Consider the following 22,817-nt stretch of genomic DNA (forward strand, 5'->3'; position numbering starts at 1 on the left):
CGCCATTTCCTCTCGGCAACTTGCACTTGCGTTTTAGGCTGGCGAGGTCCGAGTCATACCAGGAGTTGCACTTGGCTTTGGCCTTCAGGCGTATTCTCATGACGGGGGCAAGGACGTCAAGAGTATCAGATATAGCAGAGTGGAGAGGGCTGTGTCAGGGTGAGAGTCAGCCAGGGGGGGTGGGGGGGAGGAGGTGAGAAGGTGGCAGCGAAAGCCTCAAATGACGCGCTTCATGGGTCGGGTGACCGAGAAGGTGGGTGGCAGTGACGGTGGTGGCTTGGAGGAAAGGAGAAAGTGGTCACTCCAGGATAGAGGGGAAGGTCTGAAGAGATCAGAACATCGAGAGTGTGCCCTGCAGAGTGAGTCGGGCCAGAGGGGAGAATAGTGAGAGAGAGGGTTGTCACAGAGGTCACAAAAGAGTTCAGAGGGGGGCAGGGGGCATCCAGGTGGGTTTTGAAGTCTCTGAAGAGGAGGAGTTGAGTGGTTGATTCTAGGAGTGAGGAGGAGAGGTCCGCCCACTCAGAGGAAGGAAGAAACCTGACCAGGTGGCCGATAGATAGTAGCCACAGTAAGGGAATGGCTAGGCGAGAGAGAGAGCCTGCAGACGAGGCATTCAAAAGAGTAGGCCTGCGTAGGAATGATAGAGGCAGGAATCCACTCAGGGAAGAAAAGGGCTACGCCCCCACCAGATCGGTTGGGCCTGGGCGCGGAGGGGGATCTTGTAGCCATCAGGTAGGAGCGTGTCAAAGCTGGTGACAGACCTGGCCGTAAACCATGTCTCAGTGAGACCGAGGACATCGAGGTCAAGTTCTTCAAGAAGGCGGCAGATGTCAGGAGTGTTTGACAGCAGAGCGGGAGATAAGAGTGGCAATGTGGAGAAGGTTGCCCTCCTTGAATGACTTCCGGGGAGGGGTACAGATCAGAGGTACGCCCTGCGGAGGTGTTGAAAGCGCCCGAGAGGGAGCAGAGAGGGAGGGGGTAGGCAAGGTAGCCAAGGGAGGGAGCGGGGAGGGGACAGCAGAAGAAAGGAAGTTGATGAGGCGCGTAAAGAGTCTATCAAAGAGATGAAGGTTGGCCTGAGGGCCTTGGACCAAGATGGTTCCATTAGAGTAGACATTAATGATGACCCTAGAGGAAAGGAAGGAGGCCAGAAGGGCATCCCAAAGGGTACCACCATTAATGGGGGAAGAGGAGAAAGGCGAGAGAACAGAGACCATATGTGGGGTCCATAGATCTGGAGAAGGAATGACAAAGGAGGTCGGTGAGAGTTTCCTTGGAGGAGGCACTCATGTAGGTGTCAGCGATAGGGAGGACTGGGTTGGAGACCAGGATGTCCTTTTTAAACTTTTTCCTATCAGACTTAGTGAGGAGAGCAGGATAGTCAATAGTGAAACAGTTTGAAAAGATGGGGGAGACAGAGCACCATAGAGTAGGTGGGAGAGGAAGGGGTCCGGGGTAGGCAGACAAGACAGCGAGAGGCAGGCACAGGACGGTACTTACGCGGCGAGCGCAAGAGAGGCATAGGACATTCTAAGACAGGAAAGAAGATAAACCTAAATTTGAGAATCCTAAAGAGGGATAAAAAGGCCTAGGTTTCTCAGAGCAACTTTAAATATGGTGACAGTGCACAGTTGAAACAGTCAGATCACAGCTGAGTTAGTTGGTCAAACCAGGTGAACACAGTGGACAGGGGGCCCAGACCAATGAGCAGGGTGGCAACAGGCAATAGGCAACAAGCATCCCCTGCGGACACCTGCAGACACCACCAGTAGCCGCCTTTTAGTGAGCCGCCCTTTGCCTAAGGTGCCCTTAGCCGAGGGGGCTGCCAGGCAGGGAGGCTGCCCAGGAGGGACAGTTTGAACAAGAGAAAGCACCAATAGAGGGGGGGGTGTGGGCAGGAAGAGAGGGAGGTCCAGGAACTGCAGGGAGGCTGGGGGGGGGGGGTGGAGAAAACGAGCGCGGGACTGGAGACAATATAAAAATAAATAAAAAGTCAAACACACACAACTCACTGAGGCCCGGGGCCCGTGCTTGAAACAGAAGTCTGGCCTAGCGGCGACCGCTCACACCCGCTCAGCTCTGCAAAAATAATTTAGAGCGCACCTAACCCACAGGTATCTGGGCGCATTCTTTGAGAGTTTTGTTCCAATAGTTCATCACGCAAGTGTTACAGAAGCATACATTGCAAAATATACATTTGAGACAGTACAGATAAAATGCATGGAGGGACAATACATATTTTCAGAGAACTGGGGCTACGGAATTCCAAAGCTTAGCGACAAGTACCGGGAAGCTATTACCCCCTGCTTTTTGTAGTTTAAATCTAGGTATATGTAGGAGATGTGCCTGTGTGGATCTGGTAGGTCTGTAGGTTTTATTTTTAGTGAATTTGTTTACTAGATATTTTGGGGCTGTGTGCGAGAGGCACTTGTGTGTTAGTGATAAGGTTTTCAAGGCGATTCTGTCTTGCACTGGGAGCCAGTGGACCTTTTGTCTAGCAGAGGTAATGTGGTTGGCTCTCAGTAGATTGAAAGCCCCTCGTAGAGCAATGTTTTGTAGCACTTGCAGTTTTTTCAGGTTACGGCTATTCGACCAACAGATAGAGCATTACAATAGTCCGAGTCTAGTAGTGCGAGGGCTCTGGCCAAGGCAATGCAGCCGTCAGATGAGAGAAAAGGTCTACATGCAATGATAAGTTTTGATGTATAGGCAGCCGCAGAGCCCGTCGCATTAACTTATCTAGTTAGCGAGAGGGTCGAGTCAAGGTAAAGCCTAATGTTTTAACTTCTTTGGAGACTTGTTATCAATATTAAAGGATTTGAATTGGTGGTTTCATTTGTTTAGTCGGCCCTGTGAGCCAATGAAGAGCAACTTCGTTTTTTATCGTCGTTCAGACAGAGGCCATGGATTGCCATCCAGGCCTATATTTCGTTGTGTAATTTAGCGTCAATGTCGTAATAGCCTGTGATAGGAATTTGTATTTGGGTGTCATCTGCATAGTTAGTGTAGGTGACACCCACATTGTCCAAGGGGGTCAAAGAGTGGCTTTGAAAAAATGTTGTACAGTGAAGGTAAAACACAAGAACCCTGCGGTACTCCACAAGAGACAGGGGCCAGATCGGCGGATGCCGTGGGAGCGAATACCCTCATTGTTCCGTTAGAGGGGAACGACTGGATCCATAGAGCGGCTTTAGTAGAGAAGTCAGGCGCCGATGTCAGATTTTTACAGAGGATGTTGTGGTTAACCAGGTCAAAGGCCGCCGATAGTCTAATAGGAGAAGGAGCGCAAGGGAACCTTTGTCTCCCAACTCATCCATTTGAATTGTTAGGTCTATAAGAGCAGATTCTATGGTGTGACCTGGTCTGAAAGCTGGCTGGCAAAGGCCCAAGAGATTATTGGAGTCTAAGTAGTTTTGAATTTACAGGTAGGCCACTCTGTCCAAAATGTTGAAGAATGGTACAGTTATGGGCCAGTAATTAGTAGGGGTGTTGGGGTCTAGAGTAGGTTTTTTTGTAGTGGGAGGACCGAGGCATCTTTGAGGTTGGTCGGGACAGTGCTTGTTTCGAAGGATGCATTTATTAGGGAGGTGATGAGCGGTGCAAGCTCCTCCACCACATCTTTCATAACTGTGGCTGGGCAGATCACCTTGACATCTCGATGGTTTGATGCGTCAAATTATTTTTCTTACTTCTGATACAGAGATGGGGCAAACTCAAATGGAGTGAGAGGATTCGTAAGGACTATTGGGTGTCAATTGGAAGGCTATTTTTTTACTTCAATTTTCATTTGTAGAAGTGAGATATTGTCCAGCAGGAATTTTTGTGCACCAGGTGGAGTTTTTGATGCAGGATTCTTGTGGAGGCACAGGCGATTCTAGTTCTCCAAGAATAGCAAACATTTCTTTGGTACCAGAATTTGCATTTGTAATTCTTTAGTTGAAGTGGCACTTGTGGTAGATGGCAACTTTATAGTTGTTGGAAGCGGTAGTAAACCTTTGTTCAGTACCATAGGGATTTTTTTCCAGTTCCCTTCTGCAGCTCTCGTTACTGCGCATATTTTTATGGTTGGTGGTATACCATGTGTTTAAATGTGCAAATTGCTTTGCGCTGTTTTAAGGGTGCTACTTTGTCTACAGCATGTAGTAAGGTTTGGTTATACAACTCAACCAGCACCAACGGGTCCATACTGTTGCGATTAGCATAGTTAATGATTGGGCGAATAACGGCAGCAATCTCTCAGCTGTTACATTGCATTTGTTTCGAGTGAGTGCTGATGGTGCAAGGCTAGAACTTGAGTTTGGGAGAAGGTTATCCTGTGAAAGAGATAACATGGTGGTCAGACCAGACATAGGGTGTATTAGAGAGAATCTTTGTGTCGCAGTTTAAGTCTGCTAACCAATCCAATGTTCTGCCTTTATTATGAGTGAGGTTAGTGATACGGTTCACAAAGCCCAGTACAGTAACGTTATTGGCTAAGACGTTATCATTAAGGTTGTTAAGGCCTAAATGTAGGTCTCCAAGCAGGATCATTTGGGAGCCTGGTATATTACTCCATGTGAGGTGTTGTGTGATATCTTTCTCACGTGATGTTGGACCTGGGGGTGTATAGATGAGGTGGATAGTCAAGGTACGGGAAGCTATGAGAGGTAGTTTAATAGAAAGGCGTGCCCCCTCAGGGTAATGGTTGGTTGGAGAGTTCTCAAGCCAAGTTGTTTTTATAGCAACAAAAGCACCCCCCTCCCCCAAACCCTTAGAGGCTTCTCTGTCCATTCTGAATATAGTGTAATTTTCAGGAATGGCCAGAGAGAAGGACCTGCTGCTGCATGGAGCCAGGTTTCAGAGATTGCTAAAAAGTCCAGTTTGTTCATCAGGGTGAGGGCTGCAATGTCCAACACATGAGCGCTCTTGCGTTAATAAGCGTGCCCTTGATTAATGGGGTATCCAAGTTAGGTATGTCTATAAGTAAGCTGTTACTTTCAGGGGTGGGTGTGTGTTGGTTTAGGGAAGTGGTGGATCTTGTTATGAGTAGAGTCTTGCGTAGGCTAAAGGTGTTGGGCAATAGGTGCAGAGCAGGTGGAGGAGTTGGAAGGGTTAGAGGAATTATCCCAATGGTTATGGGCCGGCAACAGTCTTTACGGTTAGATTGAGAGTCCTTTACGCTAGACCTTTTTTGAGAGATAGGTCTACTGTTGCTGGTTATTTGCAAGTCGAGATCTTAGTCTAGTGTTCGTGATGCTAGGTGGACAAAGTTGATTAGGTGTGAGCCAAGTAGCACATTTTTTTGGATCCAATGGTTAGGAGTGAGTAGGCAATTAGTATCAAGTAGGGTCCCTTGTTTTATTTCTGCTGTATTGTTAATATATTGTAATGCAGGGAGGAATTTTGTAGGCAGTATGGAGTGTACCTGTGGGAGTGACGGACATGGTTAGTGTTACACAATGAGTGTTAGACATGTATTGGTCGTGGCTGGTATTGATATTAGGCTTAAGACTTCAGATCTCCATCTTCTAGTGGAGTTTGTCAATCGCTAGTCAGGTTCGGGAGTATAGTTACTCAGTCAACGGCTAGTGAACTGGTGGCCAGTGTTTAAAGGTGGTGCAGCCGTAACGATGCAGTGCATTATACAACTATACAGGTATCAATGATTTGTGGCAAGACAGGTTCAATGATTAGCGTTACTATTGGTGTGGCTGGCGTAATAGACAGTATTGTCAGGTATAATGGTACACTATAATAAGGCAAATATGCAGGCATAGTAAAAATCCGACCGAATATCAGACCCTAATATTACGACTAAAAGAACATGAGCCAGGCTCTGAAGGACAATGCAATCACTGAACACAGGGCTAAGGATACATGTATCAATAGTAAGCGGGACAGTGACGAGTTACCAATCGCTGTACATGTCAAATGGTAAAACAAGTCGACGCTATGGCCGAATATTAACAGTTTTGTTAGTTAGCTCATGTTGGACTCACTGTCTTCCCATGGATGAGCTATGGCATGTTCAAGTGATCCACATGTGTCGAGTCATGTGAAGGTGTTCACAGGCTCGGCAGCATCTGCATGGGGCAAAAATAGTCCAATACCGACTGCATGAATGAGCACCGGCTCCAACTGTCAGACACATTTTTGTGACTGAGCCATATTATAATGGTAATGGGGCAACAGCTCTGAAGCGGGGGGGGGGGGTTGGACAGGGGACATGACCATGTGTTACCCTCGCTTATAACTATGTGCCCCCTGTTTGGCTCAGGCCCATAACTTGGGTGTAGCCTGAGTCCTTTGGAGCCCTTTTCCCCTGGGAAGTCAGGGAGCACAACATCTGCACAATTTATTCACTTTCCCCCAGAAGCTCATCGTCTTCAGAGCTCTGGTCCTCTCAAGGCTAGACTACTGCAACAGCCCCTTACTAAATCTTCTTGCCTCTACTCTCCATCTTCTACAACTAATTTGGAACAGGACGGCAAGACTTGACCTTGGCCTCAAGCCCAGAGATCACATCTCTCTGAAGTTTCTTCATTGGTTCCCAGTGGCGGCAAGGATCAGGTTCAAGACCCTCTGCATTGTACACAAGGCTTTCTCCAACTCTCTTCCTAGGTACTTCCCATCTCGAGCTCTCCGCTCATCCACCTCCAACTCTGAGGGTCAGTCGCTTTTCGAGTTGGGGGCAGATCTCCTTCGGCTGGGGCCTCCCTCTAGAACAACCTCCCTGCCTCTCTCAAACTGGAGCAGCAGAACCATCTCCGGTTCCAGAAGCAACTCTTCCTTTTCGCTTCAGCTTTCCCTCTTCCTCTCCTCTGCCGATGACCCGTCTGTTCCACGCACTGGTTACCTGGCCACCCTCTGAACGGTCCCTGCCTGTCAAGTTGCACCCAACACTGCCTCTTGGCTCCCCCAGCACTTTTGGTCTGTATCTGTAACCCTACAGTGCCCTCAATCTGCACTTATGAGCTACCCGTTGGCTGCACTGGTCACCTGCACTTTTGACTACCGGCACTTCACCACTCCCCACCCTTTTGCATTTCTCCTCTTCCACCCCCCCCCATGCGTGATCTGAATGACAAGTAAGATCGTTGTTTTATCCTCCCTCCTTGTCTTGTTGCACCTAGAAACACTTATGTACAGGCACATTATAAATGCCATTATCATATCAATGTTAAATGTACACTAAAACGGCAATAGTAATTACCTGCACTCTATTCGTGGGCCCCTTAATCCCAGAGCAGATACAAACAGTTGTTTGATAGAATGTGGGGCTTCGCAGAGCCGGCGTAGAATATTGTTTGACAGATGTATGGAATTCAGACTACATCGGCTCAAAAGATCTGTTTTTTAGAATGGCTAGCGGGGTGGCAACTCTGCCAACGATAGCAACATTGAAGCTTCTTGCCCAAGAATATTTTGCAGAGCAAAGGAGTGACCTCAACTAACACTGCAAACTGGTATAGGAACTATGGGAAGGGTTGTCCAATAGGATACAGTATTTGAAATGGCTCAGAATTAGGCAGATTGTGGGCGGATATTGGTTTATACTTTGAGTATCTGTACAGAAGAAAGTGGAACCTACTTAAATTAAAACATTCTGGGTGGATGGGCAATACATTTTATGACTGTATATAAATTGGATTTGCACTCATTTTGTAATGCATATTTTCAGAAGAGTGACATCCGATAAGGAACGTGTCCCCTCAAAGTGATCATTTGTACTGCTATGGCAACGTATGGAGGGGAAAGGAAATAAGAGGTAGAAAGTCGGAAACATTTGTGGGGAACAAGAGCTTGAACCTTTGTGTTGAACATTTGCGTATTTGCACAAGTCAGCATATTTGCACATATGTGATCTGGGAAAGCACATTTAGTAAATGAATTCTTGAATGTTATGGTGTTTTTACCCCATTATAGGATAATAGGGAATGGTGTGTATTTTGATACTGTTGTGTGATTAGGATTAGGTCTTCCTTTTTGTTTTTTTAGTGTTTATTGTATTTGTCTAGGTTCTTGATTTCTTTTTTAACATGAAAGCTATGTATTTTATATGTTAGGATTGTTCTTTTAAATGCTTTGTATAAGGTTGACTGGTTTCAATCAGATTCACAATAAATACGAATATTAAATAGAAAGTTAGTTACTTCCCAGGTGATCTTTTGTTAGGAGATCAGGCTGCCCATGCTATCCAATTTGTTTGACTAGTTTTCAAGATATATTTTTAGGTTCCAGGAACTGGGTCTGGATACCAGCACTTTCAGAAGTCAGCACTGCTTGGAGAGGTGCTCTTCTGGTTGGATGCTGTGCTTTAGTCCAACACGTGCCTAGTTTTGATCATCTCTTGAATGAGCAGGGCTCTTCAGATTCGTAGACACAGACAGCCTGTAGATGTAGCTTGTATGCACAATCAGATTAGAGACGAGATACAATCGTATGGCAGTATTGAAAGCCATGTTTTAAATAGTCCCATGTTAATAGGTGGAACATTTTCAACACCATCAAAAGGCAGAAATATAAGGTGGAGGTGAACAAACCCATGAAATAGTAGGGTTTGAAAAGAACAAACTGCTTAATTACCCCTTTCCTAGTCTAAGGTGGTCAGTAAGAAAGAAATAGATTATCTAGTTCGTGGAGGAGACCCTCATATTGCACCAGAGTTTCACCAGCACAGACATCGAAAGACAGTTTTCTCTCGCAGGATATAACACGAGAAAAAGCACAGACTGAACTGTTGCATGGGGTGACCATCCAGCTTCGTAACGGCACGACAACAATTAACAGACCGTTAAGACCCACGCAGGTTTCGCGCACACATTTGAAGAAGCACCTAGCAGGATTTAATCTGAATATAAGATCAGAACACGATTTAAAGTGCAATCTGCAATCATCATAAAGGAAGCCAATTTCCTGGTTTTAACTACAACGCTCCAGTCTAATCATATTAAGATCAAAGAGCTGCCAACTATATTCTGACACTTTGGGGATTTACCTTGAATTTTTTGTCAATCCATTAAAACAGCGTACCGTCCTGAAGAGGGCTATAAAGCAAACAGCGGAACACCAGGGAAGGTGTTGACGACATCTGTTCAGCCGAAACATATGTAGACATCCCACTGACACCACAGCAACGTTGTCTTTTTCTTCTAAATGAACTTGAGCTTTTGCTGTACATTGACAGTATTCCCCTGCCACAATAGCTGTGGTAACATTTTCAATGTCATGGTGATAAATGATTAATGTCACTTACTAACACCATCCAAATTTTTGGGCACAAGAATGCAATAATTGTTGGACTGTTTTTCTTTAAATTGAAGTTTTTCATTTTATCTCTGAATGTTTATGATGTCGCGGGAAATCATACATATCATATCATTTTCTAATGAATTGTTCGTTCATTAAAATGTGTTTTTTTATAATGATCACTTGTTTGGCACAACTATTTAGATAGATGACCTAGATAATCTATTTTTTTTCCTCTTACTGACCACCCTTTAAGGTAGATTAGGAAAGGGGTAATTAAGCAGTTTGTTCTTTTCAAGCCCTACATTGTTGGTCCCTATACTGCTTCATCCCCAAAAAAAAAAAAAAAAGAAAAAGTAAACATTGTGGGCCTTACCCATTCTTATCCTTTCCATGAAATAGTAGGCAGGAGACACCCAGCAGGGGAAACGAGCAGTCACATTTAATGCAGCAACACTTCGCTGTGATGGGCACACCTCCTTAAGCTTTTCTCCTGCACTATCTTGGAGAACAATTTTCCTACGCATCCCAGGTTTGCGCCGAAACCGCGCCGCTCACAGCAGATAAGCGAAAACCATAAACCACCCTCTACTGGGACACGAGCCGAATGATTTGCAGTCATAGCAATTTTGTCCAGCGATGCTGAACCAAGAGCAAGATGGATGATAACCGGTAGAAAAATGTGCAAAAGCTGAGATTTCTGTTCATGTCACAAAATAGACGTTTTGAATAAATTCCACTAGAAAAATCATAGTTCGTCCAATTAAGATTTAGGAACGCAAAACAGTGCATTATAGAGCGTGCATACAAATTGCAGCAATATGGAACTATCAAATGGGTTTGGAAAGGGGAATCCAATGTGAAGCCGTGCAACATACAGCCACTATTCCCAGCTCCTCCCATTAGTACAGCTGAGATGATGGATGAGGAATGGCGCGTCCAATTTAATAGAATCGCACGGTGGTTTCCGCAAGTTGGTGAAGATTGCATAACGCGTGTTACCAACTGCCGTCCCAGAAACATTTTGCAACCTTGGCTGGTGTGCCACATTTGGATGATGTGTGCTGGAGCCTTCTGCAAGGGGTTGAGTAAGTTTGAGGGTTCAAAAAAAACCTTAGAACAGCTATGAAAATAAGTAGGTTTAGTACAGTTCATGGTATTGCCAGTCTGAGGTTTCCATCTGGCCACACACGAGCCCTCCTTTTTCAATTCTTTATAGGTGTGTGAATGTTGGACAGCTAATCCCTCTTGGACTAGAAGGGCCACAAATATAGAAGGTCACAGGAAGCGGAATAAATCATAAACTTCTATTAAGAAAATTAATCCAGGCGCCATATTTAAAAGCTAAATATGGCAGGTGGTGTGCAAATTCTGCTAAGGTGTCAACCTACCAGAAGCGTTATGGGTGTCCAGATCCAGTCTCAAGGGAACCGCAGCAGCGTTAGTGCCCTCCAAAACGGAGACGTCTGCAAGTGTGGGCCTGGGCGTGTACTTCCGAGAATAAAACTAGAAGAGCTATCAAGTCCGGCCCTGCAGAGAAGATTAAGAGGAGAGATGATCAATGCCAATTGTGCGTCAGAAAAACAACCCAAAATAAATATGTTTGATACAATCACAGAGTACAGTTCAAAGAAGGCAGGCGTTCGAACAGAACATGACAAGTAGTGGAAACCTTCAGACAATACCTAGAGCTAGTGTTTATGTTCTGCCATGAACCAGAAGGACAGAGGCCCGCTGCAGAGTGCCACTAACCATGCTTCGAAGAAGGAAGCTGCGCACCAAATCACTTCCGTGCTTAAATAGGTGGACGCTCTGTTGGGAGCAATACATTCTTTTTAATTGTCATTGCACTTTTCTTCGTCCATAAATGGAATAGAAAAGTTGGGTGACTGAGGAATTTGGGGGTTAAGTGTCTTTCATGGAAGAAAACCCCGCCCAGTAAAAGGGATTGGTGCTGCAAACGTATATATTCCAGAGCAGGAGCCATGGGTTCCTTGCAAGGCCCAGCCCTTTGGTGTATAGACTGCCGTGGACGGCTGTGGGTCAGTAGTCCTTACCAGCACAGAGCAAGGATGTAACAAGCCTAGGGCAAGTTCCTGCACCAGAATATCCGTACTCTGCCAACAGTTTTTAACTGGGATCAGGAAAGGCAGTGTTCCAAAAGGTAGTACCGCCGAGCATAGCCTTCGAGAGATGGACCAGCTCTGGCCTCTAGACATTCTTGCGTTCCTGCATATGTTACTATAACACCGGTATATACAAAGCTCCAGCCTCCCTTCCTTCCTTCCTTCCTTCCTTCATCAACTCTGCCCAGGAGGGCTTAGTTGACCCTCTCCTACCAGCAACAAAAAGAAGTGGCTTGCTGATCAAGTCCTACGGGCGCTCGCCGAAATAATATGCACAAGATAAGGCATCGTGTTTGTGAGATTACCAAACATTTGCATCAGTGCGAGAAATCCGGAGAACTGAAAGGAGTTTTGCAATAGCGTGAAATGGTCCCTTCCCCCAATTCTCTTTTTCCCGTATATATGAAGGAATCATACAGGAGACGTTCCGAATTTACCCAGGACCCCGCTACTGACATTTTGAATCAAGCCAAGAAAATTTAGCAAACAAAAAATATTTCTATGCCTTAAAGAACAAAAATAAAAAACACACTTGGTACACACTTTGGTTCGCTTTCCCAATGTGAAAAGTAGTAGACCGGCAAATCTATGTTGCCTCATCCCATGTCCAAGCTCGTGCCTTTTTGCCCAAGCGCAAAAATCTTAATGGATTGTGGCTAAACACGTTTGCTCCATGGCGTATGTCAGGCAGGATTGTATGCAGTACCCTTTGGGTGCACTACAATAACCCGGAACTCCTGTCAATAGGGACCCAAACTATGGTACAAGTCAGGGTGGTAGTGTGGCTGAGCAGCCACGCTTATCGCAAGAGGGGTCAATGTGAGCAGTAAAGACACATTCACTACAGTTATCAAAGCACTTCTACTCAAGGTTTGATAAAACAATTATTAATTTATTTCACAGTCAGTTATATACGCCTTCTTCAGAAAGAGCAAAATATGTTACACTTAAAATATACTTCAAAACACTGGCACACAGACATATCCTACACCCTCATGTGACTTAAAATAGCTAGGTCACACTTGTACATTTAGAGCAATACTGAGTTTGGTGAAAAAAAGATTAGAGGAATAAAACGAAGGTTAACAAATAGTTCATAAACATGCAAGTACTTTTAAAAACCTTTCAAAGCAGAGTAAATTAACCCGTTCCTGGGGGAAAAGGCCAAAGCACAAAGTCAGTGGTAAGAAAAGTCTCTCAGGGAGCCAGGACAGCCAATGTTAATTGCACAATGTCAAGGGGAGCTGAAGATGATCTTTGCAGTTAGGCAAAAAGTCTTGCACAATGTTTGTAGAAAATGGAACACTTGAAGGGCCACAAGCTGATAGGCTTGTGAAGGGCAAAGCTTTGGCAACTCTGCAAGGTTACCAAGACAGGTCTCAACTGAGAGCAAGTAAGGCTACACAATACGAGGTACGTTCTCTTATACTTGACAGTTCCTGTATAGCTCTACAGATCCTGTTGTTCCTGAGCATCAGTCATGGGGACAAGAGGGAGGACATCTGGGGACTCCTGCTCTGCAATGGGATGGTCAGCGGCAGCAATAGGCAAACTTCAATTCAGTGGTTCTTCGGCGTTTCAGCTCCTCGTGCTTAACAGCAAATAGCAACACTGCGGTTCTCGGATACCACTTCAGACATTCCTTGCTTCTGGGGTCCAGCACTCTGGAGGTGGCTCAGGCTTGGTCAATCCTGCATCAGGGAAGTCCTGAGGATCTTCCTAGCACTCGGGTCGGACTTAAAGCAACGCACACAATCTGGTGTTCTTCTCCTTGGCTCTTCGGTTCCAGCAGCAGTGGACGTGCAACCAGCTTCGAGAGGATGTCTAGACAGGCTTAGGAGTGGATTGGTCCCACCAACTCAAAGGGAGAAGTCATCCTTGTAGGTCTTCTCTAGTCGAAACGAATGAAGCTTAAGCACAGCAGCAAGGCTTGACCGGGCAAACCAACAGTCCAGGAGTTGCAGCAGGCGTCTCTTCCAAGTTCTTCTTCGGATTACTTCGTTCAGTGGTCGACTCTCCCTTCCAGGCCAAAAAGCCTTGCCTTTTATGCAGGTTTCTCCCATTCATTCCAGTCTAGCTCTCAATCACACAGCAGGGTAGCTGTCCTTGCTGGACAGCCAGCCGGCCAATCATCTTTGGGTGCATTCCTGTATCCAAGGGGGGGGGGGGGGTTAAGCACAGGGAGTTTCAGGCACCTCCCTCACTTCCTGCCCCTGCCAGATATACTGGAGCCAGGGGGTGGGGGGGGTTTCACTCATGAATCCCGCCAAAGACAAAATGAACAAAGGGACCAAACCTGGTTTGACACGCAGAGTAAATCTCAAGGACCTTGCCAACAGAAAATGGGGAAAGAAAATACCAAGGATTTTTGACGAAATGGACACATTGGTCCTTGGCTGCGAACGCAGCCCGCGGTAAAAACACACAATGGTAGTAAAAAGTAAACAACTGCCACCAGCCATTAATTGTAGCAAGGGTAACATGAACACATTTTACATGGGAATCTAGAGAAAGGGGATAAGTACCCCCTCCAGCACCCTATTGTAAGAGTGTGTGTTGGTTTAAATTTCACTTCACTGCTCTTGGAAACAGTTTCACCAAGAGAAGGTCTTTAAACCTTGGGGAAATCTAAGACTTCCCTGTGCCGCTGCACTGAAGTTGCTGTGCGACACAATGTAAAGACGCCGCCTATAGAATTCTCCCTACCAGCGTATTATGCAAGCAGTGAAACTGTTGCAAAGTGCAATTGCTCAGGTTTTAGGGTCAGTGCAAACTTTAGATAATCTAGCCCGGTTGGTGTCGAGCCCTATGATATGAGGAGTCATTTATAACACGCCTGTACACAAGTGTTTTGAGGCGCGACAAGACGAAGGTAGGGAAAACAGAGGTCGGATAAAACTATCTTACTTGTCCTTGTCTCATTCAGATCTTGCCAGTGCGGCTGGGAAAGGGAGTGGAGAAGTGTCAGGGGGGAGGGGAAGTACAATCAGGGCAGCAGGGCTCTGGGTAAGTGCAGGGAGCCAGGGGACTGTAGGGTTGCAGAGACAGCCCCAAGTGCGCGGTAGGCCCGCAGGCAGCGCAAGGGCAACTGGTTGTGGAGGAGCCTGGTGCCCATTAAGATTCAAATGAAGTTGCCATTTTACACCACAGAAGTAACGAGATTTTTACAATTACTGTTAACTGCTACAATGCCCACGAACCAGCTGCATTTAAGGAAGTACAACACTGTCAATCACACACGTCCATTGACCACTTGAATGACTAGGTGGCATGGTGTGCCAGATTTAGCAGAAGTTCAGGGGATTATAACCTCCAGTAATGTCCATCTAGATATGGAACCTCGAGGAGATGCAGGCAATGCACTTTAAGGGGCAGCACTGCACAGAGGGCATGAATAAGCAGTAGTCGGAGGTGCTACAGTTCAGACATTCTCCCCCAATCTGGCATTTTCCATTGGGACCAGAGGGGTTTCCTTTTCAATGGCAGTTGATATTGGAGCTCTTGAACGCTGTCTCAGAATTCATTCATGGGTCAGATTCGGCAGTTTAGTTTACTGTGATTTGCTTCAGAACGTTTTAATGAAGAGCGATTTAAAGAAAACATTTTTTGAGCTTCATGCAGTCAAAAACCTTAAGTGTCAATTTCTAACAGCACTGGTGTTGGGAAGAGGCAGCCCCCCCACCCCAACGCTTTAAAGTGAGGCAGGATGCATTCAAAGCACTATGATTGGTCAGAGAGGGGAGTGTGGCTTGTGAAAAGACCACCTCCCAATATAAAGACCCCTACTTCTATATAATCAAATATTATCAACCCACAGCAACATTGCTTTTTTATGTAAAATGTTAGTATTCATAGGTAAAAGACGAGGCCTATGCAGCAAAGGCGGCATTGCATGCACTACGCCCAAATTGCGAGACGAGGGAAATCTTCAGCCATGCCCGAGCCCCCATGAGGACAGTCCACAACCCCAACCGCCACAACATCTATTCATTATGTGTTTTTTACTCGAGAGGAATGTGCCGTACAAAGCTTCGATCATAGACTGGCGTCTGGTGTGCATGTTATCTCACATTGGCCAAAGCATGACCCAGCAGATCCCCATGCGACCAAGAGTTATAGCCCAGATCACTGAATTCCACAGCACCAGGTGCCCTTTGAGCACCAACCCCAAAGTAACAGGTCCTGAAATGTTCAAAGAGGACGGACAGCGAACGTCCGAGTGACAACCGTATGATTTGTATTGAGAGGTGCTGGGAAGGATAAATTGTAGTAGGGTGGAGACCAAGAAGCCAGATGGCGCGGAAGGGAGCGAGTGCAATGTGTGTGTGAAGTTTAGAGTGCCCCAGAACTGCCTTTGTGCCCATTTTAAGGCCTGCCAGGTGCACAGTATAGTGATAAAGTAGCATTGTAGGTGTGGTTAATATTTTTGACCTTCGACGCGAGATGATCACTGCAGCAACCATGTGATGTAAGACAGACGGACTGGGCTGGAACCAATTTGTATTTGTATTTTTATTTATAACGCGCAAACCAACAGGCCCGGAGGCATCAGGGCGCAATTTGTACAAGGTTACAGATATGCAGGTATAACAGAGAATCATTAAACATTTACACATGGGATCAGATATGCAGGTATAACCAAGAAACATTATATACATTTACAAGAGGATCTTATATACATATGTACAGTAGTTTCAGTGCCGATAGGTGATAGTAGCGGTCGGCAAGTCAGGGTAGGTCAGGAAGAAGCGCGAAGCCGGCCTTAAAGCTGGTTGAAAAGCCAAGATCTAGTATTGGCTTTGAAGGTATTGAAAGAGTCTTCCGCTCTAATTGTAACAGGGAGGGAGTTCCATAACTTGGAAGCTAAGACGGGGAATCTTGAGCCCCCTGCTTTTTGCAATTTAAATCTGGGGATCGCTAGACAGTGGGATTGGGCTGTTCTTAGAGGTCGGGAGGTAGAATGGCGCGACAGTCGACTACCAAGGTAGATCGGGGCTTTGTTGGCTAGGCATTTGTGCGTAAGGGCGAGTGTTTTGAGTGAAATTCTCTGTTTGACAGGTAGCCAATTTAACTTACTTCTGGTTTCTGTGATGTGGTGGTGTCGGGGAATGTTTAAAGCGGCACGAATGGCGTTGTTTTGTGTCGTTTGAAGTCTGTTCAGGTTCTCTTGGCTGGTGCCAAGATAAAGAGCACTACAGTAATCAATTTTAGCCATAATAAGGGTTCTCGCTAGCGTAACGCTGTTAGATGTAGTGAGGAATGGTCTGCAAGCTGCGATAAGTTTGCATGTGTATGCAGACGCAGATCTGACAGCATTAGTTTGTCGGGTTAATGAGAGTGTGGCATCAAGGTAGAAACCTAACGTTTTGGTATCTTTTGAGACACGAATGATATTACCATCTATGTTGAATGACTGATAGGACGGCTCTAGTCTGCTCAGGCGTTGTGCAGTGCCCAAGATCAGGAGCTCCGTCTTGTCATCATTCAAGCACAACTGATGTTGGGCCATCCAGGCTTGGATGACCAAGTAGACGTCGTTAAGGGCCTTGGTGTCACCTAGATAATCACCAGTGATGGGGAGGAGTATCTGGGTGTCGTCCGCATAGTTAGTATAGGAGACACCCAGATAGTCAAGCACATCAAAGAGTGGTTTCGTGAAAATGTTATAGAGTGTAGGTGACACACAAGATCCCTGAGGAACGCCACAGTGAATCGGGGAAGGGTCCGCGGCTGCGGATGGGGCAAAGACTCTCATGGATCTGTTGCTCAGGAAATATTTGATCCAAGCCGCAGCCGAGGAAGAGAAGTTGGCAGCGGAATGGAGGTGCTCGCACAGGATCTGATGGTTGACCAGATCGAATGCGGCTGAAAGGTCGAGAAGTAGTAGCATTGCTAGTTTGCCTTGATCCTTTAGAACCTCGATTTGAGTTTTAAGGTCTAATAATGCGGTCTCTGTCCCGTGTCTGGGGCGGAAACCAGATTGTCGTAGACCTAGCAAGTTATTAGTTTCCAAGTAATTTTGGATCTGAAAGTATGCGGCACGGTCTAGGATCTTGAGCAGAAATGGTACAGTGGTGATAGGTCGGAAGTTAGTGGGAATGTTAGGGTCTAGGGAAGGTTTTTTAAGCAGTGGGATAACCCAAGCGTCCTTCAGATTGTCCGGGACGATACCTGTTTGAAAGGAAGAGTTGATGAAGGCCGTGATAAATGGGGCCAACTCATGCGCTGAGTCCTTGATAGTAGAGGCTGGGCACGGGTCACCTTGGCAGTTAGTTGGCTTAATTCTAAGAATTATATTTTCTACCTCTGCAACGGTAAGCGGAGAGAATGCGAATGGTGTGATATTGGCAGAGTCTGGCAAGGGGGCCTTAGTGAGGGAAAGAACGCGGTTGTCGCGCTTCAGGCTGTCCTGTTTATCTTTGATTTTGTCTTGTAGTGTGGAGATTTTATTTAGTAAGGCTGCTTGGATGTTGGCACACCATTTACTATCTTTCACGCATGTGTCAGGGGGGGCGACTGGAGTTTCAAGCTGTCTTAGGATTTTAAAGAGTTCCTTGGTGTTCGAGTCGGCTTGTATAATGCGGTTGTTGAAAGATTCCTTTTTTGCCGTGATGATGGCATCTTTGTAGGAGAGTGAGGCTAGAAGGAAACTGTCTTTATGCTCGTCTGAGGGGTGGCTTTTCCATCGATTTTCGGCACAGGGTTTAGCTTTGCGGAGCAATCTTAACTGTGGTGTGAACCATGAATTAAGATAAGCTTGAGGTTTAGCCTTTCTAAGTTTGAGAGGTGCTATAGAATCAATGGCAGTTCGCATTGTTTGGTTGTAGGTGTGTGCTAGTGAGGTTGGATCAGAGTAAGAGTTGGTGGCTGTGTTAAGGGACGGAGTAACAATGGGAGGAGTTTCTCCTTGGTTATATCTTTTTTGCTTCTGGTTGGGAGTGCTGGGGCTAATGGTGACAGGATTCGTGGTGTGGCTTCAATGTTGAAAGTTATAATGTGATGGTCGGACCATAGACAGGGGGTATTGTTAAGGACCTTGATATTGCAATTGGAGCCAGCTACCCAGTCAAGTGTTCTACCTTTAATATGGGTAGGCTCTTGGATGTATAGGGTAAGGCCGTGCGTTCTCCAGGTCAGAGGCCACAGGATCTTTTAAGTCACCAAGACCTAAGTTAAGGTCGCCTAGGATGATTGTTTGCGAATTGTTCTTTGTATTGGTGAGGAGGAGAGTGGAGATTTCACTGACAAAGGTTGGTGCGGGTCCTGGAGGTCTATAGATTAGGTGCATGGTGGCTGTTTGGTTAGGTGTGAGTGCTAGTTTGACAGACAGCAATTCAGCTGATGTGAGTTTGGAATCAGGTAACACTCTTAGGTCAAGAGTATTTTTATGGATGAAGGCCACACCGCCGCCTTTGGAAGAGGCGGTGGAGCGGTCACATCGTGTGATGCCGTAGTTCGGCGGTAGGGCTAACGCTAGTAAGGGGCCAGATGCGGCATGAAGCCATGTTTCGGAGATAGCTATGAAGTCAAGGTCAGACGTGGTGATGAGGTCAGCTATGTCAAGTGCGTGTGCAGTGAGGGATCTAGCATTAATAAGGGCACCTTTGAACATAGGCAGTTTAACCTCGGTGGTGGTGGGTTTGCATGTGGTGGCAGTTGACAGATCCAGGAGAGAGGGGGGTTTGTTTCCTGGTGATGTGACGGACGTGGCGTAGGCTTAGGCGGAATCTGGTGCCTAGTCTCTTATTTCTAAGAGAGAGGGGGCAGGGTTGGTTAGGTGTAGGTTTCCTAGCAAAGTGATCCAACCATAAAGCTGGGTCGTTGAGGTATTGGTTGGTATGGCCTATAGCGGGTGCTGCCGGGCTCATTTTAGGTGACACAAGAGGTCGTGGGGATGCCATGCTGGTAGAAGGCTGGTCCATTTTAACCCAGAGTGTGGAGGTTGTTACCGTAGGTAGCTGGAGAACTTGGGCGAGTCGAAGGAATAGTGTGTAGAGTAATGGAAGGAGTACACTGACGTGCATGATGACAGTCCTGGTAACCTAGGTGAGAGAGAAGAGCTAGGTGGCACAACAACCATGTACATAGACAGGGGTCACCTAAGATCAGATTGGCAGTGAAAGGCAAGGGCCATAAGACTAAAGGCACAACACAAATCAGGGCAGACACAATCAGTTGTGGTCTATTGGCGACCATAAGGCACAACACAAATCAGGGCAGACACAATCAGTTGTGGTCTACTGGCGATCCTAAGAGTATCATGGGTTGCAATGTAGCAGCTACTGAGTCCAGAGTAGAATAAAGGCTAGATTGGGCAGCGCCTAAGGTTCGGGTAAGGACGCTTGAGTCAAAAGGTCATAGGGCAGCAACTAAGTTCAGGGTCATGCTTAGGCTGTTGACTAGTGTGACATGTGCCAGAGCGCCGATCTGTAGGCGCAACCTGGCAGGAAGAATGCAAAAAGTGGAATTGACTTTGGCAGAGATAGCAATTATGTAGTCATGCTCTAAAGAGCAACAGCTAGAGGCATTTGGCCTACCTTGTAATTGACACAGCACGGCACCCAGTCCTGAAATGTCGCGCCCGACATTTTCTTTCATGAAGGAATGCCGGCGCTAAGTGGTGTGGGCATAGATGCAATCGCAGGGTTAGTTTTTAGAGGAGGCAAAGTGGGCTGATGGGGGGCCCTTGCAGGGCTAGTGGATACCTCCAGGCCTGGGAGGGATGGCCCGTAGCGGTCGCGGTCGCTGCGCTACCATCGGGTTTGGAGCATGTGGGTGGCTGCTAGTGGGGGCTCCTGCCCGTGCCGCTTCAGGATCTCAGGTTGCTTTCTATAACACGGATCCGTGGCGCACAACGGCGAACAGGCGGCAAACAGGAAGGAAGCCTTTTTCCTGGGCCTTCTTCCGCCGGACCGGCTTCCGCCTACCGGAGGCAGGGGTTTGATAAGGCACGCTGTTGCCTAGAAACCGAGAGGAGCCTTGGTTTCATCGCGCCGGCCATTATTAGGTCAGGCGATGCACGCGATGGGGAAATACTGAACGGGAACAGCTGATCGGAGTGTAGCATGCCGTTCGGGGCACAGTGCGGGCGAAGATGTGGTCATCCACGTGGCCAGCTCACCGTGTGGATGGGGCCATGCAAGGCATGCCGATGATCAGCTAGGACAGGCTGTGCTGGTGAAAACTGCTCCTGCAGTCCTGAGAGGGGGGGGCTCCAGCCCTCACACAAGCAGTGTGCAAATGAAATGGCCTGGCATCTCTTATCGATCAGGCAGATCATGTTTTGGCACACACTAACTAGCCGTGCAGATTTCTACTGTATATGTTGCATCATCAATGACAATGTTTTTCTTTAGAAGGTTCCGCTTGTGCTACTTTTCAGCAAAACGTTCTTAGCAGCAGAGTTCTCTGCTGTTCCCATCTGTGTGCGAGATTAAAACTGGTTAGCCTTACACGATCGACTTGGGCTCTTCTTCCCTAGTGGGTTGTATTCTCTCTGGTGTGAGCGTTCAGGTACTTGATTGGTGACCCAGTCGTGATCCCAGCACCGCCTGCATTTGTAGAGGCGTCCAGGCCGCTTCTCCAGAAGAAGCCATGCCCACGTACAGCAACCGGTCCCGGTTCCGAGTGGTTTAGCAGGAGCCATTTTTAAAAGATGTCCTCTCTGCTCTTTGAAGCAGTGCGTGTCTCCAAGGAGAGTGCAGGCCGGTGTTGGAACCCTATGACAAAGGAGTTTGGGTGAAACTGCACTTGTGAGTAAATTCTTGTAACAAGCAGGGGACTATATAAGTGTGAGAGGTGTTAACATGTGGAGAGTGAGGTCTTTAAAGTGATGTGGGTGTGGTTTGTGTTATTTCTGATTGGCGTTTGCATTGTAAAGAGATTATTTCATTCAGGCATTATAAAAAGGTAAGGCCAAGGTAAGGCAGGGAGCCCCATCCTCGGGAAGGGGGGGGGGGGGGGGGGGGGGGGGGGGAGGTGGTACCACAATAAAATCTACTGTTTGAAGGAGGAATACAGAAATAAAAAAATAGTCTCATAAGTAGTAGGCCTGGAACTAGTAGTGGTTGTTATTTTAGTTTATAGTATTTGAGTTTTATTGGATGAAGAACAGGTTCTAGGAGGGGCGGCAATTGTGTGTGTCACAGCGTAGTGTGGCATTGGATGGTTTTGTGGAATGGTGTTGGTTAGCAAAGAAGGCGGACAGAAAAGAGTGACTGTTGATATTTTTGTCACAAGCAGCAGCAGCGTGCACGGCACGCTAGCAGGGCCAGTAAGAGATAGACATCACTAGCATTGGGGGGGGGGGGGGGGGGCTTGGGCCCAATAGAGTATATGTAAAAGGCCCTGCCACTGTATCGTGACAGGGTGGAGAAATACCATAAGCAGTGGATTACAGAGACGGGAGGATGCCATGCCTGTGGCCAGAGCAGGGCTCCCATAATAAGAGCATTTTGGACCCTAGGTCTACATTTTTAGTAGCCAAGTATAAGGGGAAACAGTGTTAAGCTCACCTGGTATCCACAGGGGCGCCACATGATACTGGATGGAAGGATGTGTGCTATCCCAGACCCCTCTCTGCTTGGTTATGTGGCAGACGTTGGGTAGCGCCTTAGGTTTCTAAGCAGGGGCGCGTCCTGTGTGTCTGTGCAGGGGTGCGTGGTAAGTGCAGGTGTTCCGTGGACCTAGTTGCTTCACTGGTCCGTGTGCCCTTAGGTCGGGTCCAGACCGGCTGACACTCCGACTCAGCTGGTTGTGTTCATGTGAGTTATAGTGTCCTTATTCTGTCTCTTAACTCTTCTCGGCGATACTTGCTCCACTACGCTTTCTCTAATAATGTCCCTTGCTTCCACAGGGATGGTTGCGATTTCAAAGCTGGAGCGCCCAATGGCGGAGACTACGGGTAAGTTGTTGATGTGGAGCGCTGCGCTGTTTATCTAGAGTTCGTTGCCAACCTGTGTTCTCTTCGCGCAGGTTGCAGTGATGTTCCGAAGTGATGAGCGATCGAAGGGCTGCTTGCCCACGTAAGTGCTTTATTACTGCTATCCTGGTTTCTTCACCTTTGCTGGCTGCGGTGAAATCCAGAGGGGGCGAGACAAATGAAGCGCAGGATGGATTCAGGACCTGCTACTCACAGGTAAGTGTACTTGCTTGCTAATGCCGTTCTTGTTCTTCCAGGTTGGTGATGGAATTGGAATCGATGGCTTCAGGATCGGGCCGCGGGAAGAAGCAGATGAGCAGGAGCTGGACACATTGAGCGTTTCGCTGCAGGAGTGCAGAATAACGCGATGCATGTATTCCAGTTTGGGCGTGGCTTATATAGCCAGCCACACCTAAAGGCTCGACCAACCCAAAACACTAGACTGCATAGCTTAGTTCTAGGAACAGAGCTGTGTAACAAACCTCCATGTTGGATTAAGGTCCAAAACTGGTACCGACCTATTCCTGATATTGAGCCTGGCA

The 22,817-nt window shown here is 46.9% G+C and overlaps 1 protein-coding gene across 2 annotated transcripts in view; it reads right to left on the reverse strand.

The window, feature by feature from the left end:
* LOC138566265 (renalase-like) overlaps positions 1-22,817 on the reverse strand; it is a 102,238-nt gene that overhangs the window by 21,965 nt on the left and 57,456 nt on the right. The window contains exon 2 of one of the 2 annotated variants that reach the window (XM_069643352.1): positions 10,620-10,758. The exons of the other annotated variant lie outside the window; for it this stretch is intronic. The gene's annotated coding sequence lies outside the window, so the exon portion shown is untranslated. The remainder of the gene's footprint in view (positions 1-10,619; positions 10,759-22,817) is intronic. 2 annotated transcript variants of the gene reach the window in all.

Source organism: Ambystoma mexicanum, chromosome 2p (genome assembly GCF_040938575.1).
Source record: "Ambystoma mexicanum isolate Mex_15411 chromosome 2p, UKY_AmexF1_1, whole genome shotgun sequence".
NCBI classification, from domain to species: Eukaryota; Metazoa; Chordata; class Amphibia; order Caudata; family Ambystomatidae; genus Ambystoma; species Ambystoma mexicanum.